The following is an 8,805-nucleotide window of genomic DNA, read 5'->3' as shown; positions in this document are numbered from 1 at the left end:
TCTCTGTATTGATTTCTAGATATTAAAACCTATAGCTTTCTACTTTGTTTGAATTTGATTCTTATTGAAGATCATAAAAACTTCATCAGGTTTCAAAGTCGATCGGTTGACAACTTGAAGATATAAAAACGTCATCGTTGACTGAAAATAAGTTGTTTAAAGATTAAGTTTGTATTGTTAGTGTTCTAAAATACTAAAGTACTAGTCAAAGACTGACAGAAAAATGACGAATGAAATTGAACAACAAATTGATTCATTTATGAATGGTGTTGTCCCAATGACAATCAATGTTGCACCATTAAGGAATTCAGATGTTGCTCTAGCAATGACAACGACAGAGAAATTAAAAAAATATTATGGTGTGAACTTCAATGAATAACAACAAACAATGTTCTTTTGGCTAACCAAATTTGAAATGAAAAGGTTCACAAGTAAAGATCCTCAAGTTCCCGAAGAAGAAAATTTCAAAAACCAATTGTCTAGTATGAAAAATCTTGTGATTCATCTTAAGATAGAAGAGGATAATGAGTTAAATGAGAAATCATCAATGATGAGTGCAAATCTTATTAAGGACGATGCTCCAAGTAATAAGAAGAGAAAGGAGTCTTCTATATAAAAGAAAAAATAGAACAAGAAAACATTCAATGGCGAGTACTACAATCATAGTGAGTTGATGAAAAATCTCTAAATTGTCAAGTTTTGACAAAAAACAAGAAAGAAAATCAGATAAACATGGTGGAAGTAGCTGAAAAGATTGAAAACATGTGCGCTAAGATCATTGAATGAAATGTAGTTGGAAATTCAAATAAATGGTGGTTTAATCCAGGAGTCACTCGACATGTTTGTGTCAAAGAAGCTTTCACTACTTATGATATCCCTGGTACCAAATAAGTGATCTTCATTCGATATCCTGCAATAACCAAGTTGAAGAAAGTGAGAAGATATTCTTAAAAATAATTTTTGATAAAGTGTTGACTCTCAATAATATTCTCCATTAAAAATGAATTTAAGTATGTTTGTTTTGGATGAAATTGTAATAAGAAAGAATGAAATGTATGTAGGAAATGGCTACCACAATGAGGGACTTTTCAAACTTGATATAATGACTGTTGAAATGATTAAAGTTAATACTTCTTCTTACTTACTTGAGTCAAATGATTTGTGGCATAGTCATTTAGGACATGTCAATTATAAAATCTTACAAAAACCGATTAGTTTGAAAGTGTTGCCTAGTTTTGAGTGCAATAAATCTAAGTGTCAAAACATGCGTTGAATCGAAATATGTTAAGCATTCATATAAGTCTGTTGAAAGGAATTTCAATTTCTTAGACTTAATTCACACAGACATTTGTGATATGAAGTCAACACCATCTCGTGGTGGGAAAAAGTATTTCATAACTTTTATTAATAATTGCATTGGATACTATTATATTTATTTTCTAAATAGTAAAAATGAAGAAATAAAAGCATTTAGGCAATATAAAACTGAAGTTGAAAATTAGTTAGATAAAAAGATTAAAATGATACAAAGTATTGGGGGTGGAAGGTATGAATCTCCTTTTGTAGAGATATTTGAAAAATTAAATTGTCCATCAAACTACTGCCCTCATATTTATCTCAATCAAATAGAATTGAGGAAATAAAAAATCAAATGTTGAAGGAAATGATGAATGTCTTACTTATAAATTTAGGTTTACTGCAAAACTTGTGTTTGGGGGGGGGGGGGGGGGCTATCTTTACAGGTAACTGAATACTCAATTGAGTGCCCCATGGTAAGACAAAATTTTATATAAAAAATAAAAATCAAGAAAATCCAACTTGAAATATTTTAAAGTGTGAGAGTGTCTAGACAAAGTCCAAGTTCTATACCGAAAAGGATGAAAATAGGGCCAAAGACTGTGAACTGTGTTTTCATCGGATATGCTATAAACAGTAAAACATGTTGATTTTTGGTTCAAAATCCTAACATTCAGATATCAATGAAAATACGATAATTGAATTAAATAATGATGAGTTCTTTGAACACATTTATCCGTATAAGATTAGACATGAGCTATCTAGTGAAGGATTTAAATGATCTAGCGATGAACCGAAGGAGAATGTACTTAATAAAGAAAATTCAAGGCATAGTAAGAGACAAATGACGTCGACTTCCTTCGAATCATATTTTGTAACATTTCTTCTTGAGAATGAGTCTCAAATATTTAGAGAATCAATGTTATATGCAGACTCAGCCTTTTGGTAAAAGGCAGCCAATAGTGAGAATGATTTAATCTTGAGCACACATACTTGGGACTTGGTTGATCTTCCTCCAGAAAATAAACCTTCAGGTTCTAAATGGATCTTTAAAAGGAAAATAAAATCTTATGCTACTATTGAAAAATATAAATCAAGACTTATTATAAAAGGCTTTAGACAAGAAGAAGGCCTTAATTATTTTAACATATACTCACCAATAACAAGAATAACATTCATTCAGATGTTGGTTGCATTATCTATGGTATATGGTCTTGAAAATTTTCAAATGAATGTGAAAATAACTTTCTTAAATAGAGAATTAGAGGAAGAAATTTGCATGAAGTAACTTGAGAGTTTGTGATTCCTAGTAAAGAAAGAAAAATGTGCAAACTTGTAAAGTCACTTTATGGACTAAAACAAGTACCCAAACAGTGGCATTCAAAATTTGACTAAACCATGTTGACAAATGAATTTAAGACAAATGAGAGATAATGTGTTTACATTAAAACACTCCAAATCGCAATGTCATTGTTTGTTTGTAAGTGGATGACATGTTCTTACATAAATGCTATGAAACGAATGCTTGAGAGCAAGTTTGATATGAAAGACCGTGGAGTTTCTGATGTGATCTTAGGATAGGAATTCATAGAACTCTAGAAGAATTGGCATTATCATAGTCTCATTACATTGAAAAGGTACTTGATAAGTTCAGGTATTTGGATTTCAATATTGTCAATACACCACTGGATGTGAGCTTTGCACTTTGAAAGAATGAAGGTGAAAGTGATTCACAGTTGAAGTATGAAAGAGTGTAGGTAAGTTTGATGTATATTATGAATTATACGCGATCAGACATAGCATGTTCTATTAGTAAATTGAGTCGGTGTATAAGTAATCCCAATCAAACTTATTGGATGACAATGAAATGAGTTTTGGGGTATCTAAAATATACTCAAGACTATATCTTGCATTATAACAAATATTCTACGGTAATTGAAGGATATAATGATGCAAATTGAATCACCAGATCAAATAAAGTAAAATCCATAAGTGGATATGCATTTACTCTAAGTAGAAGGGCAATCTTTTGGAAATCATCCAAACAAACATGTATTGACTATTCTACAATAAAATCTGAATTTATCATATTAGTTAAAGTCGATAAAGAAGTTGAATGACTCCATAATTTCTTTCTTATTGACCTAAAACCTTGGCACCAGTATGCATATACTATGATAGCCAAGATGCAATAGGTAGGGTATGCAACATAATATATAACGGTAAATCTCATATTATAAGAAAAAGTTTAGTACCATTAGAGAACTACTATCTAGTAAAATTATTACGATTGACTATGTAAGGTCAAAGGATAATGGGTCAGATTCACTTACAAAAGGCCTAACTAGAGAGAGAGTTGTGAGATCATTGAAGGGAATGAGTTTACAACCTAGGACGAGTATATCAAGAGCTAGATTCAAGGAGATTAAACAAAGTTGTGACTGATAGTTCAAAATTGTCAATATACTTAAGACATTTGCATGATGAAGGCAATGTTCAAAAAACAAAGATAAGGCTTATGATTTGAAGCTTTTTAATGATTTCTAAATTTGGCAGGTTTGACCAAGTAGTTTGATTTATAGGATTAAATATTTAAGAATCACCTATGGGAGGGTAAAGTGGAAGACATTTTAAGGAGAATGATAGTTAAGGTCTATTCTCTAAGCTCTCATGAAATCAGGAAGTGTTCATGGATGAATGAAGAAACCCCCAGAACCATAAATAATAAAAGGTTGATTGTGTGACTTATGTTGTCTCATTATATATTAAAGTTCGATGGTTCAATGATATCATATTTATCGATGGACCGAGTACATCTGATGCAAGTTCACTAGAGAAAGTTCAAAGAAAACCTACTTATCCAGACACAATTAGTCTTTGCTTGTAGATCACATATTTGTCCATATATTTCTTGATAAAATAGTCATTTCCCATTCATATGAGGATTGTTAGGTTTTTAAGAAGTGTGCATAAAAAATGAATACGTGTTTTTCCAAAAAGAAACCAAGAGAAAGGTTGAAGTTTGAATATACACTTTTAGTTTGGATAATTATGATCTTTCCAATGGGTTTTGGCTTTTTTGAAGAGTTGCACCTTTTTTGAAGAGTTGTACCTTTATGAAGAGGTGCACCTTTTTGGACCATTGCTTCTCTTTATAAAGCAACACTTTGATGTCTATAAATACTAATTTTTTCTTCAGGTACATACATGAAATTTTGAAATAAAAACACTCCACTTTCTTAAAAAACTCTAGTGTGATTTGCTACCGTTGAGTTCGTTTGTAGTTCGATAGAGTTTGAGGTACCGCTATTCTAACGAAGTTCTTCATTTTATCCTGGGAGGATATATTTCATCACCTTGGGTACTTGAGAGGAATAATCTTCTTAAATACATACCGTGAATTCGGTGAACTTGAATCTTCCAATCTTCATCTTTTTCTAAATGTTTGATTTTACTATTTTCCAAAATATAGTTTGAATTTCATTTTTGGTTGTTCATAAGTTGGGTTAAACTTATTGTTAAAAGTTCAAAATTGAGAATATGGAGTTACAAATTCATTTGATTGTTCATACTTTAGTTTGAACATGTGTTTGAAGTTCTTGTTGTAAAATACAGATTTTACTAAATAAAAAAATAACAATTATATCAATTTTGATTGAACTGTTTAGATGATGAAGTTCGCTCTTAATGCTGAATGTAATTGTCACTCCCCCCGTTTAAAAAAGAATGACCTACTTTGACTTGACACAAAATTTAGGAAAATAAAGAAGACTTTTAAATCTTGTGGCTTTAAATTAAAGTTGTGTCAAATGTACCAAAATGCCCTTTAATCTTGTGGCCCTAAACATGCCATGTGGAAAGTTGAAATTAAAGTATTGCCAAAAAAGGAAAGGAATCATTCGTTTTGAAACGGATTAAAAAGGATCGTTTGATTCTTTATATCAGTGACAATTAATGTATGATCCAAAATTATCTAGTTGTTAGTCATCAAAGTGGCTAAACTAGAATATTTATATTTACACATACATTATATTTTAGGAATAATTTCAAATATATATATATATATATATATATATATATATATATATATAAAAGTAATTAGTTTACAATAAATATAATCAAGTTTTTGTTTACAATAAAAATAGTCATTGAGAAATATGTCACTTTCATGAAATGCAACTGACGCATTTGTGCTGTATCTTATTGAAGAGTTTTCTTACTCTTTCCTTTCATTTTTTCCCCTTGATTGTAATTCTAAGTTTCAGGTTAGCTAATTCAACTTTTTGTCAAATCTCGTTCGTATGAATAATTAAAAATGCCTTTTTTCTTGTCCATTTCACTGGTCACATTTTTTGAATATTAGTTTCCTATAACATGCTCATTAAGTGTATCATGTGACGTCATGCAATATGAGTAGCGTATAAATGATACACAAATCGTTTATCGGTGTTATGTAATATTGTATGTGTATGTAATATATCAATATTATATAAAAGTTATGTAATGTATTAATGTTGTATAAATGGTGTATAAATGTTTATCAATATTGTATAAATGGTATATAAACTTGTATCGATAATGTATAAACGTGTATTGATATTGTATAAATAGTTATGTGATGTATCGACATTGTATAAATAATGTATAAATGATGTATAAATGTGTATTAATATTTTATAAATAGTCTATTAACGTATATCAATATTGCATAAATAGTTATGTAATATATATATGATTTATCAATATTATATAAATGGTGTATAAGCATGTATGTATGATTTATAACTATGTATTTAATATATAGATATCTCCTGTTGAGTTATTATGACTAGATATATCCAAGTTCCAAAACAACTATAATTATTTTAACAAAGAATGTGCAAGTAAGCAAGTTCTTTCTGATTCATTCTCTAAAAGAAGAAAAAAAAACAGAAAAAAAAGAAAAAAAGAAAAAAAGTAAGTAATCAAGTTAACTAGTACCCTCTGGTAAGTGCAATTTCATAGAGACCAACAAGTTCACCCTTTCCCTAAAAGCCTAACAAACACATTACAAGACAAAAATGAGGACCTCCATAGTATCACAACCAACATAAAAGGAGGAGAAAAATTCAAATGGATAGAAAAGAGACAAAGATATGACTGTACAACTTATATAAACTTTCTAGTTAATAATGTAATCAATCACGGGAATAAACGTAAAGAAAAAAGATTACAACGTAACACCAACAATCACAAATTCTGCAACTATTGGGACTAAAATATCATAATTATGGAGGTAGCACAAAGGCATAGCCCTATTCTGTTTAAAGCAGTTACAAACTTACCTCACGAGGAGCTCTATAATATGCGGGAATAGTAGTAGGAAAAGAACATCTGCCTGTCGGCCTTTTACCCATTTCTCCCTTGTCTTCGATAAAACCCAGTCCATAGGCATAATAAAACTTGGTTTTCAAGTTCTTTCAATATCGACCAACTCAAAATCTCCTCTAAGCAGTTTCAGATTTTACATATGAGCCCCTCTCGATCTTTTTAGTTTTTGGATGTATATAATTTGCTTGAGACGATTACCGTTTGCCACATGTCAATTTTTTAAATAGAACGCAACGAAGAAAAAGAAGAAGATGAAGGCGAAAGAGAAGGATAAGGAAAAGGGAGGAGAAAGAGAGCGAGAAGGAGAAGGAAGGAGAAGAAGTCCAAGTCACTATGTTTTTGGTAAATAAAATAGGAAAAAATACATAAAATAGTATACTTAAGTATTAAATTACAAAAAATAACAACAATTTTATCAAATTATATTTTGTAGCACATGTATTTGTATGTATTTGTATTTTTGTAGCAACATTTTGCAAAAATACAAAATACATATCGATCATAAGGGCAGTAAAAATCATATATATTTGTATTTTTGTAGCAACAGTTTGCAAAAATATAAAATACAACTTGCTATATATGTAATTATGAAACTGTTGTCATGAAACTCATAATTAATAAGATAAGTATGCTATTTCTGAATTTTGCCCTTTAAAATATTCAGCAAAGAAGAAGGTCCGGTGACCATTTTTTTTTTCGTAAATAGGATGTCCGAGTGAATATCTCCCATAATTATCTCTTTTTATTTTTAGGGTAACTTATATAAATCTCTGAATGTTTAAGTGTTATAACATTTTTTCCAATAATTTATTAAATTACATTATATCCCGAATTTTAAATTTGTGATACATATGTTATAACGTGATACATATAATTAGTGATCCATTTAAAACAGAAAAGATTTTTATTTTAGGAAGTAACAAATTCAATTATTACAGGGAGTAAAATTAGGCACAAATCGTGAAAATGATAAATTTGGTTCCAGATGTATCACAATGATACACTTGGTTCCAGATGTATCACAGTGATACATTTAATAAAATTACTCACTAATCATTAAAAATTCAATTTACACCAAAATAAATAATTTACATATGTTAAATGTATCGAATATTTATAAATAAACATATGTTAAAGTTGTATCAATTGATGATAATTTGGGAGAGATTTTATGGGATGAAATATTTGAAAAAAAATCCTTAAAGATAAATAAATTGCATGCATTAATTGTGAAGTAAAAGTAGGGTGGAGATTTTGTTTATATGTATCAAGAGTAAAATACAAAATCCAGAATTTTAAGTAATTATTTAAAAGGTAGGGGATTTTGAGTAATAAGATCACTTAGGTTTGTGGTTTTGTGTAATTTATCCTTTATTTTATGCATGTATTATGATCATATAGTTTTTAGTCACCAAAGTGGCTAAACTAGAATGTTTACAGTATTCACATGCATAAAATCTTATGATATTACGTGTTCAGTGCATTCAAATAGTTTGTTAATCACTAAAGTCACCAAACTAGTATTGTTAAGAAAATTATGCATACTTAAGTTATTGTTTATCCATGAAACTAATGAAATTCCTATTGTTGAAAATAAATGGATAAATTAACTTTTCCTATTGATACACCCAAACTACAACTTTCTTTAAAGAAGTGTAAGCGATCTTGTTAAATATATAACCCAACAAAGGTTGGAGTCAAATCCCACAAGGAATATGGTGTTAATTAAGATATTTGTGATTTAAATGACTGATTGCCGGATGATTTCCATATAGTGGAGGGTTTTGTTGTAACAGTTTATAAGACAGTATTTCAAATGTTGCTAAAAGCACAACATTAACTTTGTAGAAGTATAAATCAATAGTGAATTTGAACTAGGATTGTGATTACCATGGATAGTATCATAATTACATGTCAGTTGTTGAGTAGGATTCTCATGATTTTTGGGCAATATAAGATTATCGATTCCTAATATTCATTTAAGTGTTTCTCCATTAGAATTAAGTGAATGATCCTGTAATTCTTTCGAACTTAAAGAAAACCACATTTGAGTTTGACTTCATTTTGAGCTAGTCAATTTCATTAAAGCATTAACCATTAGAAAAAGAATTAAACTCTATTAATCCTTATTGACAATTC

The 8,805-nt window shown here is 29.4% G+C and overlaps 1 long non-coding RNA gene across 1 annotated transcript; it reads right to left on the bottom strand.

Annotated features, from left to right (window-relative positions):
- Positions 1-233: 233 nt before the first annotated feature.
- On the bottom strand, positions 234-6,928 carry LOC107875037. Its single transcript, XR_001675713.2, has 2 exons — positions 6,621-6,928; positions 234-910 (listed from the first exon to the last, which is right to left on the bottom strand). It is a non-coding gene; the product is annotated as an uncharacterized LOC107875037 (long non-coding RNA).
- Positions 6,929-8,805: the final 1,877 nt, after the last annotated feature.

This window comes from Capsicum annuum, chromosome 6, assembly GCF_002878395.1.
Source record: "Capsicum annuum cultivar UCD-10X-F1 chromosome 6, UCD10Xv1.1, whole genome shotgun sequence".
NCBI lineage: Eukaryota > Viridiplantae > Streptophyta > Magnoliopsida > Solanales > Solanaceae > Capsicum > Capsicum annuum.
This window is presented reverse-complemented; position numbering and strand designations above follow the sequence as displayed.